Source organism: Saccopteryx bilineata, chromosome 4, assembly GCF_036850765.1.
Source record: "Saccopteryx bilineata isolate mSacBil1 chromosome 4, mSacBil1_pri_phased_curated, whole genome shotgun sequence".
NCBI lineage: Eukaryota > Metazoa > Chordata > Mammalia > Chiroptera > Emballonuridae > Saccopteryx > Saccopteryx bilineata.
In genome coordinates, this window is record NC_089493.1 from 236,724,774 (window position 1) to 236,744,399 (window position 19,626).

Sequence of the window (19,626 nt, forward strand, 5' to 3'; positions counted from 1 at the left end):
CAATGCATCTGCCAGATTTCCACTTTCAGCCATAATAGTGTAAGAAAAACTAAATGTATTCTCTCACTTAAACAACAACAAATGAAATATTTGAAGCAAAAAGTAGCACAGTCCAGTTGTGAAAGTTAATTTTATGCATCAACCTGACTAGGCCATAGGGTGCCCAGATATTTGATCAAATATTTTGGATGTGTCTGTAATGGTGTTTCTGGATGAGATTAACATGTGAATCAGTTGACTAAATAAAGCAGATTGCCCTCCCTAGAGTGGGTGGGACTCAATCAGTTAGTTAAGTCCTGGAAAGAACAAAAAGGATCTCATAAGTAAGAGGAAACACCTCCTTCTTGACAGCCTGGATATGTATCTTGACACCGGACATATATACCATCCAGTGGTTGGATTCAGCCAGTTTGCACCGGTTTGGCAGAACTGATACCTAATTTTTTGATGAGTTCAGCAAACCCGTTGTTAAAATGGCCCTCGTAATCAGGGTTCTCTCTAAGGTGAGCCCAATGTGGAAATCACAAATTTACATTTCTTACTCCTTTTTAATGCTCATCTGCTCAACAGTGTATTTTAAGCACGCGTAGTAATGTTCATTCCATCCATAGGTGAAAAAAATTGCAAGTGAGGATGCCAATCAAGAAGGAATATGGAAATATATTAAATAACAGTTTTATTGTTTTTTGTCAGGTATTATTTAATATTTTTAATTAATATTTTAAAACTCTTATAATCGAGTTTTGTGTATCTCTTTTATTGTTTTTATTTGAGTATTAAATGCATGAAATAATATGCTACCTTTCAGCATATCATTTTTTATACTTAAAACCATCATTAGGGTGGAGAACCAGTTGTTAAATTATTTGAATCCCACCATTGTATATACCTATATATAGATAGATAGCTACAAATAGGTATCTATATCCTATTGGTTCTGTTTCTCTGGAGAATACTAAAGTAAGCCTATAGGTGGCACAACCTACTGCCTAGGGAGAGTCTCAAGGTCATAGCCCAGAGAGGGAAACTCCAAAGAGTTTGCAGCCTTGCTAAGTTGAGGATACAAAGTTTAGAAATCTGAGAGGCCAGGGAAGTTCGCTTTCACAGGGCAAAGTACCAGGGAGGATAGAGCTCTCAGACAGCAAACTTCAGAGACTGCAGTGTTCCCCTTGAGTCTTCCTTCACCCAAGGACTCCCTTGATCCCTGAGTTGGTCTCAGTTCTAGGTGCCTCTTATGGTGACAGGATTTTTAAAGATTGTGATTCTCAACTTTAAAGACACATTTTTTCATATAACAGGTCCTTGAAGCCCCAATCTACTACTTTTGGTGCATAACTTGAGGAACAATGGTCTATGCTTAAGGTAAACTTGACTGTGTCGGACTCAGTAGAAGACATGTGTTTGTTTCTAGCATGGTTTCCTCCTAAGAAATTTTTAGAGGCTATTTTGTCCACCTGCTACTTTTACCTGGTATAGACTGAATCTCTGTGCAAAATGTAAATCAAATGAAATAGCAAGGGTACTAGATTTTGAGTCAGGAGATTTGTTGTAGGCTTTAGTCTGTCACATAACCTCTCTGGGTTTATTCTCATCTTTAAAAAAGGAAGTTGCTTAAGTATGTGATCTCTAAAGCCCCATGAGTTACAGAATTATATGAAAATTTCTGCTAATCCTTTACAGTCTGAGAAATTTACAGCACTACAAGATAGGGCATAATTGCACTTACTATGAACTATATAGCTATGCTATTTAATTTTACAATAAGATTTAATTAATTCTCCTTTCCAACTGTCAAAGGCCCCAATGGAATAATTGTATTTGCAAGTCGTACAGAGCTTTGGTGCCCTGATGTGACAATTGGGATCTCAATTTGCTCTTATAGCAACAGGAAAAATCCTTGAGAGCAGCAATGTTTTATTCACTAGAGAAAAGGGACAGTGTACAGTTAGTGCTGCTCAACAATGGGGGATTCCTTCTGAGAAATGTGTAATTGGGTGACTTTGTTGTGCAAACATCACAGAGTGCACGTATACAAACCTAGGAACTATAGCCTACTATGGCCATTGTATGTGCCATATACTTTTACACGAATGGCAGCACAGTTGGTTTGTTTACACCAGCATCACCACAAATATGCCAATAATACACCATACTCTGACGTTAGGACTGCTATGGCATCACCAGGTGACAGGAATTTTTCAGCTCCAATATAATCTTATGCGATCACCATCGTATATGTGGTCTGCAGTGACTGAAATGACCGTATCTGGTGTATGACTATAGTTGCCATGGGAGAACCACCTGCATCCTTCTCTTCACAGCTTCAGAAGCCCTCTCCAAAGAGCTGTGGCACCAGATGCCAGCTAAATGCTGTGGGAAGGATTTAGCCCAATGGATAAATTGTGTTCCCTCAGCAGGTGGATCCATCTGAGGCAAATGTTACGAATTGGGCTTTTTCATATAGCCTTGTTGAAATAACCAGTGCCCTGAGGCCCCCCAAGCCACCAGGGAATGTCTGACTTAACCATAGTTTCACTCATCTCTCAGCTGAAGCCAACCTTCAAACATAAAACTGAGTCGTTGGATTTGTGACACTCCCTGGAGGCAATTGGCTCCAAAAGCCAGGAATGTGTTCTATGAAAAAATAAGTGCTTTTTTTTTTTAACCATCTGTGAATGAAAAACATTCTACATAAGTTTAACTGTTTCAAATTGCCATGTGTGTCACACACACACATACACACACAGTACATGCCTGTTTTGGTGTTGGAATCAAGTTGGTACTCTATAGACTTTAGACTCCATTTCCAACCCTCTCCTTTTTCTTTCAAGGAGGCTCCAGGTAAAAAGCTTCAAGGTTTGAACCTACCCAGAAACAGAGCAATTTTAATCTCAGTGGGGGTGCTGCTGCTGACTTTTCTGGAATGTCAACCATCTGCTACAAGTCTCCCCCTCCCCTTTCAGCCATCCACTTAAACAGCCCCCATGCTGCCCCAGAATCACAAACATCTGAGGCCCCAAACCATTGCAGACAGGGCGAGGGCACTGTTTTATGAAAGGGATGGGTGGGTAGGGAGAAAGGGGAGAAAGAAGAAAATGGAAAGAACCGTCTGAATTCAATTGTCCTTTATTCACTCTGAATATGACAACTAGCTTCTTTCGAAGTCTTTTTGTCTGGTTGTTTGCTTGAATTAACTTTTCTGGAAAAACTAATAAACTGAGCTTTAATTATTGTCCGAAGTTTATCATTCATCTTTCAGAGCTGTTAGAAAATGAAGGTAGAATCCTTAACAGTAACATCTGTAGGGCCTCTTTTGGTCTTGTCCTACCAAGGTGACTAAGGAATTGTCAATGAGTGTGGTGCTAACCACTGGCAGTCGTTATTTTCTAAACCTAAAAGGAAACCCTCTTATGGAGGACGTTTTTAATCGACTCACAGGTATTGCTAAACAAATCTTTTCATAGCAAGCAGTGGGTTCTGCTGTTCGCCTCCCCAGATCAAGCCCCTTCCTGACTCACTGGCACAAATGTCTCCTGCCCTAGAGGACTGAGTGATTCCACGCCCGCTGGATTGGGTTTTCATTTAGTCATGACCATGTGAGCCAATTCTAGACAGAGAGAGACTCCAGGGAGAAGGTGTTTTCGAAGATATAGTCAATGTTCACTAATATCTGACTCTCCTCTCCTTCTAGAACATGGTAAATTGTGTTTCCTTTCTCCCTCAAAGTGAGGCAGGGCCGTGGAGAGGTGTGAGCAGTGAAATCTAAGCAGAAGCAACATGTATCACCTCAGGCCAAAAGATTTAACAACAGGAACTAGACTTTCTCCAGCCTTCTCTTTCTTGCCACCACAACACATGAAGGTCTTTGTTAAGGTGAGAGCCTCAATCAGCCTGGATCTGCATGGAGAGCCAGCAGTTCTGCTCAAGACTTGGAGCATGGGCAGGGGGTGTACATCGGTTGTTCTGAGCCACGAAGCTTTGGAGGGTTACTTGTTACTACAATAGAATCTACTCTATCATGACTGCTACAGCTTTTCTTGCTCTTGAGAAATAGACTTAAGATGCAGAAAGAAGAGCCCCCTTTCCTACCCCGCAGACTGTTTTGTGAGGATATGACTCTTGGGACTGCTGCTGCCATCTCGCAACATGAGGAGACAGACTGTGAATCAGCTCAGGTGAGAGAAGGAGCCAACACATAAAAACAGAAAGACACTGAGCCCTTGATAATATCATTAAACCACAAAATTAAACCTAGAAGAGTCCATTGCCAAACTTCTTATGTGAGGTAACAGACATCAAATTTGTATGTCACTTTCAGTCATATTTTTTCTTATCCGCAACCAAAGCATCTGGTACAGAAGAAGTTTTCTGTCTCTCTCCTTCTCTTTCTTTGTTTCCATTTATCTATCCATCCATTTACCCACCCATTCATCCAAGTGACAAATATATATTCACTTTTCAGCCATGCCATCCATGGGAAATAAAACAAAACAAAAAGACCCCCATAGTTTTAACTAAATCCATACCCAGATTTCCTGGAGCTCTGGCTCCATCAAACGAGCCTCGTGATCACTGGTGCTGCCCTCATAACGGACCCAGACCCACTTCAGGAGGCCACACTGACCTTTTTAAGGTAGTGCTGGGAAGCTGAGGGCCATCTGAGCTCCAAGGCCTCTCTGTTGGCTACTTTCAGTTTTTAAATTTAGTCCTACAAATATGTTTCCTGTGTATAGGCTCTATGCTGGGCACTATAGTGGCCACAGGGAATGACCCATTGTCACTGCCATGAAGAAGGGACAGGGCAGTTGGGAAGGAAGGTGAGACAAAGTAATAGGCCCCTGGAACACAGGACCAGCCACTGTGAGCTGCAGGTCCCTGCAGCTTCTCACCACTTTCTCTTTGGACCCCACTCTGCCCACCATATCCGTGTCCAATGCTTGTTGCTCATATTAGCAGGCTGTGCTGTCCCATAGGCTCCAAACCTTCACAGAGAAGACTGTCAGGCCCTGAAAGTGGTTCTGCTCTCACTGATGCGAGAGGTGATTCAGAGCGTGCCTTTCCATCTCCACTTCCCACCTTGCAGCCCTGCTTTGTCCACCTCTAACCTATGACTGTTTCGGGACAGTCTCTTTCCTGCAAGGTGGCTTCCTAAGCAACAATCCCAGGATTAGAAGGCCATCTTTAGCACCGTTTCTTTCTCTCTTTTCCTTTTTTCTTTCTTTCTTTCTTTCTTTCTTTCTTTCTTTCTTTCTTTCTTTCTTTCTTTCTTTCTCTCTCTCTCTCTCTCCCTCTCCCTCCCTCCCTTCCTTCCTCTCTTTTTCCTTTCTTTTCTGTGACAGAGACAGAGAGACAGAAAGAGGGACAGATAGGGACAGACAGACAGGAAAGAGAGATGAGAAGCATCAATTCTTCACTGAGGCACCTTAGCTGTTCATTGACTGCTTTCTCATATGTGCCTTGACTGGGGGGCTACAGCAGAGCAAGTGATCCCTTGCTCAGCCAGTCCCAGGTGTCACAGCCAGGGCCCTGGCCTTGGCTTATCAGGTGCGTGTCGGTTGGTTGGCCGCACTCAAGCCAGCGACCTTTGGGCGCAAGCCAGAGAACATGGGCTCATGTCTATGATCCCACGCTCAAGCCAAGAACCCCGTGGTCAAGCCAGATAAGCCCATGCTCAAGCAGGTGACCTCGGGGTTTTTAATGTGGGTCCTCTGCATCCCAGTCCGATGCTCTATCCACTGCACCACCACCTGATCAGGCTGGCTCCCTTTCTTGATGCCTGTCTCTGGGACCAAAGGTCCTTTCAAAGTCTGAAATGAAATGACTGCTCCATCCAGGAGCAGTGCTTAGATGGTGTTTTGGATACAAGATAATTCTTAGGGAATAATGGCTATGAGTGGAAGGCAGAAAAAGCAGGATTACAGGATGCAGTGAAACTATGATGCAAGAACAACCAGCCTCAGGCAGCCCGGTGCACTGCCTCTCATGGGGTATATTATGCTGGGCTGAGATGCCTAGGTCTTCACACTGCTCTGCCTCAATCATTCACCACATGCGCACTGCCCTAGGAGCAGGGCGACCTCTAGCAAGGCACCCTCTGCTGCTGAGACAGACCAGGACAAAGCTGACAGCTGGAGCTGGGTGTCCACTGTGCCCTCCACAGCTGGGCAGCATGTCCCTCCCTGGAGGGGTCCTGGGAGGCTCATCTAAGGCCACCACGTAGGCGGCTTGGACCCACTTCTTCACCTATGTCAGTAACAAGTCCTCCAGGATTCCCATCAGCCTCTTTTAGAAATGGGAAATTAGTGGACCATCGCTTGACCTCTGATGTGAGGTTTCTGACAGGGCTCAAACAGGCTACCTGTACCTAGTGTCCTGTGCTTAGGGTGACAATGGCCCAGTTTGCATAGAACTCAGGGGTGTCCCTTGATGAGGTCATTTCAGTGCTCAAACAGAAAAGCTTTAGAAGTCTTGGGCAAACCGGGCTGTGTTGGCCATCCTACTCCCAGTCAGACGTTCTGTCTCTAGTCGAGCCCTGTTAGGATGCTAGAAGCTCTATTTCTTCACGAGAGATCATGTGGCTTAGGAACACTGCTGTCCTCCCCCTGGGACTTACCATCAATCGTTTGAGGGCCCCCACCTAGACGCTCTTATTCCACGTGTCAAGGTCCCAGGCGTCACAGCCAGGGCCCTGGCCTTGGCTTATCAGGTGCGGGTCGGTTGGTCGAGCCGCTCGGCCTTGAAGTCCTGGGCTTGGTCCCCGCTTGCTGCGCTCTGAGCCGGAGCAGGCGAGGGCTCTCCGTGTGCGGCCCGAGGTCCCCTCGGCCTGGCTTTCGCGGCCGTTCCTCCTCGTCAGCAGCTCACGGTCCCCGGGAAGTGTCAGCAGCTCACGGTCCCCGGGAAGGGTCAGCAGCTCACGGTCCCCGGGAAGGGTCAGCAGCTCACGGTCCCCAGGAAGTGTCAGCAGCTCTTAGCAGGAAGTTTCGGGGCCTTGTGTACTGCTCTGGGCAATCCACTCCCCGCGAGGAATAGCCACCCAGTTCAGCACCGAGGAAGGTCTTAACAAGGGCCCACCTGTGGCCACAACATGGGCCCTAATTGCTAGACAGGTGGTGGGGGATTGGGCCGTTCAACTCCGACTTCTCACCCCCGCTTTCGCGGACTTTCCTCAGCACCGGCTACGGCAAGGGGTCCCTTCAGAAGCTGTCCCCGAGACGCTGGGGGGACAAGGTGTGCGTCAGGGACTGGTCCCCAGAAACGGAAGGGGCAAGAGGCAGGCCGAGGCCGGTCTGCAGTGCCGGCCCGACGGAGCTCGGCTGCCCTGGCGCGGTGCCGCGGAAGGCGCGCTGTGAAGAGGCGGGCAGGCTGCCCGGGAGGAGCCGGCGGGCCGCGGGCGCACTGGCTCCGGGCGGCGGGGCGCTGTGCACGTCCGCCCGGCCGCCTCCCCTCAGGGCCCGGCCGCGAGGAGATGCCGGGCTCCGGGCGGCCGCCTCCCCTCAGGGCCCGGCAGCGAGGAGATGCCGGGCTCCGGGCCTGGCAAGCTGAGCCCTTGGTTGTCCCGTTGTGGCCGGCGTGGTGAGATGGTGGGAGGGACACTAAGTAATTGCGGATCTCTTAGAAAGTGAAGAGAGCACCACAACAATCGGAGGCAAAGAACAGTGGGCGCTGCCCTCCCCAGACCCCTTCTCTCAGTGTCTCCTCCGTCCTTCCCGGCCCGAGACACGGGGCGAAGGCGCCCGGGCTAGAAAGTGCCTCAGAGCCTCCTGGAAAAGAAGCAGACATGTCTGGTGCGCCTCCCAGAATTCTGCCAGAAATGTCCAAGCAAACAATGTTTGCTCTGCCTTGTATTTGGAAATCCAAACTGGAAAAGAGGAGTTTCTTATCTTGCTCCACAAACGCCAGTTCCAGAAATCCCCCTCGGGCCCCGTTGCCCACTGGCTCCCGGCGCTCTGGTGGCCGTGCCACGCGGACCTCCGGCCAAGCGCCGGTGACTGGCAGCCCCGGGTGTGTCCGCCCAGCGTTTGCAGTGAGACCACTTTATAGGGCTGCATAACTGTTTAAAAGTTACGGGCAATTTAAAGTGCAAGTATTACTCTGAAAAGGCTCCCTAATTAATAAATGTTCTGCATTTTTATGTGGGATTGTTTAATATTTAATTTTTCAATAATTTTCTCATTTATAATTTATTAAATTTATTGTGTGGCTTGTATTTATTAAAAATTGATTACTTCCTACTTCTTTTACTCCAAAGTTAGATTATTGTTATGTGAAATTTAAAAAATTGATGCTTTCAAGTCATAGGACTCTCTTTTTTTGAAGCCTCAGTTGCAGCCTATTAAGGCTCTGGTACCTTAGGGCCCTTAGAGTCTCTGCCTGGCGTTTTCTCAGAGACTACTGCCCTTGTGTAGGTCAAGGGGTCAGCAACTTTTCAGAAGTAGACTAAGTTGTTCAGATTTTTTCTCGACTGAGCTGGTACTAGAGGTTATCGCAGCGCTGAATTTCATTGTCTAGGAATGATACAGACTTAGAGCCACAGTGGTCTCATTCCCTGAGATTTCAGACACTGAAGCAACATGGGTTAAGTCCAGGATGGCTGGCTCTCAGGGGTGGACAGTTCAAGTGTGTTAAGTTTCCAGTCAGGTAATGTAAGAAAGGGCAGGGCTGGCGAGAGCACTAAAAGTGGAGTTGAAGGTAAATGCCTCAACCATTCCAAGCCAAATGTTTTCAAAGAAACAGAACATGCCTGATGTTCTGTGATCTGGATTCTGCAAGTTTGCAAATTGTGCAAAGGAACCCTTGAGATTTCAACTGAAGTCTGAATATAGGTCTATATGTCCTCCTAGGTGGAGAGAATGCTATTATTAAATTCTTTTCAATACTATGGACTGTAGGCAGCTTGAGCCGGGATTAAGGTCAGGATACCACATGTGTGTTACGTGGGCTGGGATACTAGGATATAACCAGCAAGCACACAGCAAGTCCAGTTCATTTACTGCACACATATTTATTGAGCATTTACTATGGGAGATGCCCATGAGGTCAGATCAAAAGAGAGGTGCAAGGGGTAAAAAAGGCATTTCAATGAGAAGTGGAAGCATGAACAGAGGGAAAGCATGACCTTTGCTACTCTACAAATCACCAAAATTCTATGAACAAAAACTTATCACACAGGACTGTGAACTGTTTAAAATATATATATATATTCTGTGTGTGTGTGTTGGCTAATCCCTTCGCCTTCTTCCCTACACTCCCTCAGCCCCCCTCTCCTCTGACAGCTGTCAGTCTGTTCCATGTATCCATGCCTGTTTCTATTTTGTCTGTCAGTTCATTTTGTTCATAAAAACATATATACATAACACGTAGATACAGACAACACAGTGGTGATAGCCAGAGGGAAAGAAGGGTGGAGACGAGGTAAAGGTGTTAAGTGGGGCAGAAAATGGGGATAGGGAGAGACTTTGCTTGGAGTGATGGGCACATAATGCCGTGTGCAGACGATATTTATTGAGCTGTACATTTGAAACCTGCAAAGTTTGTGAAAAAATGTCACCCCAATAAATTCAATTAAAATATGATATAAAGTCATTCATGTCAAAATCTACCATTCATTGCATTTGACATTTTTTTGTGACCATTTGTGATCATGGTTTCTTACCCTTGTTAGAACCAAGGACAAGTTGACACATTTTACTTTGTAACTTCCATGAAGACGGGCCAGTTGAATTAATGTTTATACCTAGACCATCTCTAGCTTGTGAACCCCAGGAAAATAGGTTGGATTTACTTTTCATCAATATGTCTTCCAATAAGCCTGGAATAGGGTTTGATAGTGAAGGTGTTGAATAAACGCTGATTCAGTTGGAATAGGGTTTGATAGTGAAGGTGTTGAATAAATGCTGATTCAGTTGAAATAGGGTTTGATAGTGAAGGTGTTGAATAAACGCTGATTCAGTTGGAATAGGGTTAAATAGTGAAGGTGTTGAATAAACGCTGATTCAGTTGGAATAGGGTTTGATAGTGAAGGTGTTGAATAAACGCTGATTCAGTTGGAATAGGGTTTGATAGTGAAGGTGTTGAATAAATGCTGATTCAGTTGGAGAGAAACCTCCAACCCACAATTCCTTTTCTGATCCAGACCTCCCCCCGTGCCCTTCTCCCAACGTGGCAATGCTGAGTTGGGTCTCCTTCAGTGCCAGACACAGCTCACTTCTGTAATCTAGTTTCTAAATGTCTGTAGCATTTTGATATAATGCATTAAAACATTTCCTCAGCCAAGTGTTTTACACAACATAAAATATTTTCTTATGCTAATGTTTCTTTTATTGAGTTTTTTACAAAAAAAAATTATCACACATTCTACAGATATTCAGCAACACTTACTCAACTGAAACACAAAATAAAATGACAGAAACAGCAAATACAGACATTCTCTCAAATTAACCAGAAAGAACTGATTGGTAGTGAGAAATAAACACCAGGATGTAAGTTGTAGCACAGTTCTTCCCTAGGGGTCTCTTCTACCAAATGGGACGTTAGTGGTGCTCTTCCAGGTGAGTCAGCTTTAATATCCCTTCTTCTGCTGACCCAGCAATCCGGATGAAGAGACTGAGCATTCCAAGTGTAAGTTCATAAAAGAGGGCTTATATTGTAGCTCCAGGGGTCCCAAAGCAGACAGAGGCTACACATACCACAGCCCCAAATGAATGGAAGTAAGGAGGACATGTAGACACAGCAAGGAGGACATAAGTTGAGAAAAACAATCCCCACCAGAGGAAAGTGGAAATGGCCTCATCCCAGGGAAGGCCCAGAGCCTGGGGGAAAGGTAACATGGAGATGTCAGCGGAGAATGCATATTAAACATCTGGATATGGAGATGAGAGTGTGGGAAAAAGGGAGTAGAGGGAGGATGTCAGGTAGGAAATCAGTGATGGGGAGTTATGGGAGGTATCTCTGCTCTGAGAAGTGATGTCACAGCTGTGTAAGGCACTGAGGAAAGACTTAGAGTGACTGCGCAAAGCTCAACTCTTATACTTCTGTTTGCAACTCCGAGTCACACCAGTGCGGCCCCCTGTGAGGCAGAGGCAAAGGATCAAGTAGTCTAGACCCTGGCTACTTGAGTTAACAACACTCGTGTTCACAGGCATCATATCTAATCTTCCAACACGTGATGTATTTTCACTCCTAGCTGGCAGATGAGAACAAGGACTAAGAAGTTTAAGGAGCTTGCAAAATGTTGTATTTCCTCAAGAGGGGGACACCCAGGGATAGAATTCATGTCCTCTGATCACTCACACACTGGTTTGCTTCCTTGATTCCTTTACATTTCTGTTCAGATTTCACCTCTCAGTGATGGTTTCCCTGATCCTCTTTCCACGTTAATACTCCTCATTCCCTTCCCTGGCTTTAACACTTATCTCCATTACAAACTCAAAATATTTGTCTGCTTGTTTATTGATTGATCTTTCCCCCTTCCTCCATTACAATATAAGTTCCATGAGACTAGAACTTGTCTGTTATATCCACTACTATGTCCTCCAGACAGAACTGTGCCTGGACCATCACCCTTGTCTAATCCTATTTGATTGATATGTGTGGACCAAGACTTCTGAAACATCTGGTCAAATACAGATTCTGATGCCTTGGGTAGAACCTGTGATGCTGATGTTGCTGGTCTAGGGACCTATAAGCAGGACATTGGGTCTCCTTTTAGCTCTGATTGGGTGGTGGATGTTGTCCCAAAGCGCAGAGGTCACTAGTTCGATCCCTTATCAGGGCACATACAGAAACAGATATAATAGCATAATGTGAAAGGTCAGAAGGGAGGGCAAGGCAGGACCAGAATGAAGTGGAATAGTTAAAAAGATGCTCTTACAGGTAATTTTCTATCCTAAGTAATTCCTCTTTGATCTCATGAGCATCTTGAGTATGTGATTTTTGTAAATTGTGCTTACGAATTTCTACCTCGTGGCACTTTGACAAACCACCAAGCCTCAGATGCAGCAGGCCACCCTCACGAACACTTTACGAGCCGCACTGCAGTTGAAAACCTGGTTCAATTCCTAAGCATACTTTAAAATAGAAACACCTCAAAGGCTGCAGCTAAAGCAACCAACTCTCTCACACAGGGATTTTCTTTAGGATCTGTTTGGCAAACACGTATGTTTCTTGCTTTGAGGCAGGCCATGTCAGCAGTTTAATTTAAGACATCAAATGAGAAACAATCTGTCTGCTATAACCTTTTGCCGGTGAAATGAACAGCCTTTGAGCCAGTTCTCAGAGAACACTCTCATTATCCTGGTCTCCGTGACATGGGACACATTGTCTCTTTTCTTGACTTGACCTTAACACATCACTGATGCAAAACATATTTCTATTTTGAAAAATAGTCATCTAGAAAATAAAACCACTTAATCATCTCAACCACAATTCTGAGCCTCAGCACTGTTAAAAATGTGTTTTATTTGTACTACTGACTGGTTCTAGCCTCTTTTAAAAATAGGGAAATATTTGTGAGCAAAGAGGTACCCTGCAAAAATGTATTCTATCCATTTAAAACATAAAGTCAAGAGACATAGACCAATGGGACATCCACTTTGATTTTGCTCACAATATGTTTTTGGAAACTGAGGGATAAAGGGAATATTTTTGTAACTAAAGACTTACAATCAAATTAAAGAAAAAAATATAAAAATTTCACAACTCTTTAAAATAGTAAAAATGTGCCCTGGCCAGATAGTTTGGTTGGTTAGAACGTTGTCCCAAAGCGCAGAGGTCACTAGTTCGATCCCCAGTCAGGGCACATACAGGAACAGATATTCCTATCTCTTCCCTGCTCTCTACCTTCTTCTCTCTAAAATCAATAAAATAAACATAAAATAGCATAATGTGAAAAAATAAAATAGCATAAATGTGATCTACAACATGGAGAGTTTCAGTGAAATGGGGGAAGAAAAATTAGGGACTGTTTAATTTAATAAGACATTTTCACAAAAATATGTAGCTATAGTTAGAATAGGTAGGACTAGAATTCAAGTCTCCTGCTTTGCAGGCTAATGATCTCTCCACTTCACCTATTTTCTTTCCTGATAAAAGTCCTGTTCAATGCATATGCTCGTACTTAATGGTGCATTACTTACACAAGGGCCTCACTGCACTTGTATCAGTTAGGCTCAGCATCGACTACTACTAACAATCACTAAAACAGAATAAAAATTTGTACCTCATTCACTTGAAGGAAGCCTGGTGGACAGATCTGTTGCTGTGGCTCTGCAGAAACTTAGACACCTGCATTTCTTTTTAACTTTCTGCTTCATCTTTCGATTGTCAATTCAAGATAGATGTTGTAATTCCAACCATTATGTCCATACCACATACTTGAAAATGAAAAGAAAGATAGAGGGGAAGGGAGATTTTTCTTCTGCTGTCTTTAAAAAAAAATATTTATTGATTTTAGAGAGAGAGGAAGGGAGAGAGAGACAGAAACATCGATCTGTTCCTGTATGTGCCCTGATCTGGGATTGAACCCACAACCTTGGCGTATTGGGACGACACTCTAATCAACTGGGCTACCGGCCAGGGCTGTCTATATCTTTTAAGGAGACGTCGACAAGTTTTCTACCAAAGTTGATGCTTATATTTCACTAGCCAGAACTTACTTTGTTGCGAGGGAGGCTGAGAAATGGACATTGTGAGTCTACATCAAGTTGGAGCTCTATTCCCAAGGAAGAAAGAGAACATGGGTATTGGGAGGCAGAGAGTCGCCTCTGTCACGCACAAAGAGCCCACGCAGCACTAAAAGCATTCCTCTGGTACACCTAAATTTGGCTTCTTTAAAAGCAATACATCAGGCCCTGGCCGGTTGGCTCAGCGGTAGAGCGTCGGCCTGGCGTGCGGGGGACCCGGGTTTGATTCCCGGCCAGGGCACATAGGAGAGGCGCCCATTTGCTTCTCCACCCCCTCCTCCTTCCTCTCTGTCTCTCTCTTCCCCTCCCGCAGCCAAGGCTCCATTGGAGCAAAGATGGCACGGGCGCTGGGGATGGCTCCTTGGCCTCTGCCCCAGGCGCTGGAGTGGCTCTGGTCGCGGCGGAGTGACGCCCCGGAGGGGCAGAGCGTCGCCCCCTGGTGGGCAGAGCGTCGCCCCTGGTGCGTGCCGGGTGGATCCCGGTGGGGCGCATGCGGGAGTCTGTCTGACTGTCTCTCCCCGTTTCCAGCTTCAGAAAAATACAAAAAAAAAAAAAAAAAAAAAAGGCAATACATCATTAGGAGTTATGGTTCTTGTAGTGGTAGAGCAGCTTGAATTGCACTAACCCTCCCATAAATAATAAACTCTGGAAAAAAACAAAAATCCTTTTGAAGTCACCGTGGAACAACCTAGTGGATATTAAAAGAATTTAACCATGTAAAGAAGGAAACCACACACATTGGGCAAGATACGCTTTAATATGACTTTTCTCCTGAGGAGACTCCCCAGGTCTACATGGTACCAGGGAAGGTCAGAACCTGAGCAGAAAGCTGCTCTCTAGAGCAGGGCGAGTGAAGAGGCCGAGAGATGGAAGATTGAGTGAGAGGAATCCTGGAAATAAGATAGACCCCTCAGAATCTGCTTATAAACCCTTCGCCGATCCTTGGCTGACGCCTGGGCACACCTGGGGGAGGCTGTAAGGAGCCCAATGAAAACAACCTGAAGGCTGAAGAGATTAAAAAGATACTTCAGCTCTGCCAATGCAGGTGAGAAAGAGTTGGGAGTGTACGTCTCTCCAAGTTAAAGGGATTCGGCTATTTTTTTTTTCAAATACTTTTCTCCCGTGTTTTTTTCTTGCTCTTTGTCTGGGTTTTCAGTTGCACATGTATATTAGGCCACTTGTTGTACTATAGGCTAGCGAGGCTTTGTTCCTTTCCCCCCCCTACTTTTTCTTTTTCTCTCCATTTTTCAGATTAGATCATTTCTCTCACAATATAGTCACATCTTGGGACTCTTCTGCCACTCACATTTGTTCTTAAACCCATATTCAATGAATTTTCTATTTCAGATATTGTACTTTTCAGTTCTAGAATTTCCATTTTAAAAAATATAGTTTCCATTTCTTTGCTGAGATTCCCCATCTGTTCACTCATTATGACTAGTTTTTTTCCCAGTACTTGGGCATATTTATAATAGTTTCTCTAAAGTCCTTGGCTGCTAATTATATTATCTGGATCTTATCAGGTCTATTTCAAATGACTAACTGACTTTTTCCCTTGAGTATGAGTCAGATGTTTCTTTCCCATTTATCTATCTATCTATCTATCTATCTATCATCTATTTAACCCAGGACTTTGTAGAGCATATATATGTTCTAAGATTCTGGCTTCTGCTATCTTCTATCAATTTTTTACTTTTTCCCATTAGGCAGGCAGATTATTTGCTGATGAACTTGTGGAGGCATGGTTAGAGAGAAAACACCGATCACCAATAGCAGGATAGAAAAGGGGTATCTTTACAGATCCTACAAACATTAAAATGATAACAAGGGTTTCTGAACAGTTGTATGCCAATAAATTCTATAACTCAGATGAATCTTTTTTTTTTTTTTTTTCTGAAGCTGGAAACGGGGAGAGACAGACAGACTCCCGCATGCGCCCAACCGGGATACACCCAGCACGCCCACCAGGGGCGAAGCTCTGCCCACCAGTGGGCGATGCTCTGCCCCTCTGGGGCGTCGCTCTGTCGCGACCAGAGCCACTCTAGTGCCTGGGGCAGAGGCCAAGGAGCCATCCCCAGCGCCCGTGCCATCTTTGCTCCAATGGAGCCTTGGCTGCGGGAGGGGAAGAGAGAGACAGAGAGGAAGAAGGGGTGGGGGTGGAGAAGCAAATGGGCGCTTCTCCTATGTGCCCTGGCCGGGAATCGAACCCGGGTCCCCCGCACGCCAGGCCGACGCTCTACCGCTGAGCCAACCGGCCAGGGCCTCAGATGAAGCTTTTTAAAAAATTCCTTTGTGTTGTTCTGATACAAAATAGTTGAAAAATAACCCCAAATAGAAAACTTTCCTATAGAAAAACTCCAGGCCCTGTGATTTCAGTGGGTGATTTAATACAGTTAAAAATGAAATAATACCAATTTTGTGTAAGCTCTTTTAGAGAATAACTGAGTATCATGAGATTGTAGTATAACAAAAGAAAATAAGAGACTCTATATGATCACGTCAATTGATTTTAAAAAATACTGAAAAGAACTTCATGATAAAGAAAACTATCAGAGAAAACTTAATAAATGTAAAGTAATGAAAACTACTAGAAATGGTGTGAGGGTAGATATGAAAAGATTCAGAAAAATATTTGACAGAATTCAATACCCGTTTGTAATAAAGCTATTAGCAAACTAAAAACAAAAAGATCAGGACCAAGGAGGTCAACTCTCATTATGTCTATTCAATATTGTACTGGAAGTGATAAGCCAGTGCAATAAATCAAGTAAAAGAAATTAGAGACATACAGATTGGAAAGAAATAAGAATTATCCTTATTATTGTGGATTTTTTAAAATAAAAAATCCTATCATGCCAAACAACTACTAAGAATTAGTAGTTGAATTTAGCAAGTTTGTGGATAAAAACATAATATATCAAAATAAACTGCACTTCTATATATTAGTCACCAACAATTTTAAAATGGAAAAAAGAATTGTTACATTTACAGTAGATTGAAGTACATACAATACATAGGAATAATTTAATAAAATCAGGAGCTCTCCTCTGAAAGCTACAAAACATTGTAGAGAATAATTAAAGAAGACTTCAGTAGAGAAATAGATCTTGTTTATGAACTAAAGATTCAATATTATTAAGATGTCAATTATCCTCAAATTTATCTAGACATTGAAATAAAATCTCAATGAAAGTTTTAATGGGCCCTTAAAACGGTTAATTTTAAAAGATTGACAACATCAAATGTTGGTGAGGATGTGGAACAATTGGAACTCTCTTTCATTGAAACTGGTATATTGAAAAACGATATAACTGCTTTAGAAAACAATTTGATAGTTTCTTATAAAGTAAATACATATATCCTATGACTCAGCAATTCCACTCCTAGGACTATATCTCATAAAAATATTTGTACAAAAAATATTTCTAGCTACTTTATAATAGTCAAAAACTGGTAACTCAAATGTTTATTAACAGAAGAATGGATAAATAGTGGTCTACTCATACCAAGGAATACTACTCAGCAGTGATTGATACACACAGTGGCAAGGATGAATCTAAAAAACAATCACATGAGAGAAAGACATTAGACACAAGGAATATAGACTATATGATTTTATTTATAAGATGTTCAAAGCAGGCAAAGATAACATGTAGTAGAAACCATAACAGTGGTTGTCTATGGTGGGATAACGGGATTGGGGAAATTGTATATTCACCACCCACATATGTGTGTCTATCTCTATACATATATATACACACATACATTGCTTATCTTGTGTTGCTTATATTGTATAGCTTGTTTTGGGTGGTTGTTACAAAATATAGAAAACTGTATTTTAATATATATGTATTTATTTGTTTTGGTCTTAGGAAGTACAGTGAAAGCCTTCTTATCAGCACAGTAAGGATAGCTAGTCAGCTACTTAATTAAAAGTTTACTAAAAATTAATTAAAATATATATGTATATATTTTATTTTTAAATAAATATGTATATATAATATATATTCATTTGCTAATCTTTGGATGTATAGCCAAAGCCTTTTCTCTTTGATTTGTATTGTGCATTGTCATTTTTTTATAAACCATCTTCATATCATCTATCATTTCTCATTTAGTTTCTTTAAAAAGGAATAAGAAATTAAATTCACTTTTGAAACAATCTAAATGCAAAGTCCTCCTGGGTTTTTATCATTTTGCCACATTCTGCATTTCTGTGCCCTATAACTAATTTGAAAGATTTTCTGTTACTTCCTTTCATCTGAATTTCCAAAGCATTCAACTTAGTTTTCATAGCAGTAGAGTGACAACTCACTTTTTCCCTTTCTTATTTCATCAGTTTACATGATACTTAATTACATCATCACAATAACCATAAAAATCTTTCATTTAGGCATTGCTCAAATCCCTTCTCATTTAATCCAAGATAATGGCCTCCTTCCATACATCGAGATGTAATAAAGTCACAGGAAGGGGAAGAAAGCTCTGCTTTTAAAATTCTGTTAACCTCTTAAACGGCCCCTCACATCCTTTGTCCTCTTGGCAAAACTTTTACCCCAACGGTAAAACCCACTCTGCACCTGTGCAATCTTCAACCCTTTCCTGTCCCTGTTCTTTCTTTTCTCTGAAGTGAGAAGGCAAATGTTGGTTTAATGGTCTTTACAATCATTATTTACTAAGTGGCCAATAAACATAGAAAATGCTACTTTTCAAATATTCTGAAGAAGGTCTCCTAAAGCTAGGATACATTACCAGACGTGGCAATCAGAAGCCAATAGGTGATCAGTAAGGGCCTCCACACTCGGCTGGTGGAAACGTGGATTGATTCAACGCCTCTGAAAAACAATGTGGCATCACCTAATAAAATTAAAAATACGCAGACACTAGCACTTTCCCTCCTAAATATGCACCCAGGAGGTCTGTGCTTCTGAGTACAATGACACATGGACAAGAGTGTTTGGGCAGCAGGATTCATAATTGTCCAAAGCTGGAAACAAAACCAAGTGCTTTCAATAATAGAGTGGATAAATAATGCTAATTCATACAACAGAATATTAGGTAGCAACGAAACTGTACAAACTAGAGTTACACACAACAAAAGGGATGGATCCTACAAAACACTATCAAGCAAAAAAGGAAAGGCACGGAACAATACATACAGTATAACACTTTCATATAAACTTCAAAACCGGGCAAAACCAAACTGCATTCTGAAGGATGCATATAGGAGGTACAACAAAAACGTTATTTCCATAGAAACTGGGGAGTGGTTACACTGGAGGGAGGGAGAGGCCTGTGCCTGGGAGAATATTGGATTGGATTGTCTAGGGGCCAGTAATGCTGTATTTCTTGATTTAAGTAGTGCTTGCTTCACAACCATACCACTGTACATATATGAATTATATACTTTTCTGTTTTAAAATGTTTTAAAACATGGAATATTTTACATAATTCATTTAATTCTCTGCTCGCCATCTCCACCCCTCCCCCCATTCTGTGTTTGGGAATCACTTTCAAATGTATGATTAATCCTTGCAGGCATGAAGATTCTGATCACTAATTTTCTTGGCTTCTTTGGTTAATTTAAGAATGAAGTAGATAGGAAGAAACGAAGACAGTAGCATTCAATGGCAGCCCCGGGAAAAGAGCAGGAAAGTGGACCAAACATGCCATTAATGTACAGTTGAGCAAAGCCAGTGACAGAAATTGTGTAATAATGAGGGTACCTGTAAGAGAGAAGGCTGAATAGACTGCATTCAGTAGGCATAATTTAAGATTAAATAGTGTGTGTGACCACCTGATCGTGCATGTGCACACACAGGTGCTCACGCACATGCACGCATACACACACAGCCACTGTATTAGAAGATTTCAGGCTAGAGAAAGCCACTCAGTGGTTCGCACCAGCCTGGTCTAGCCGTGGATCCTCAGACCACTCCACATTGAC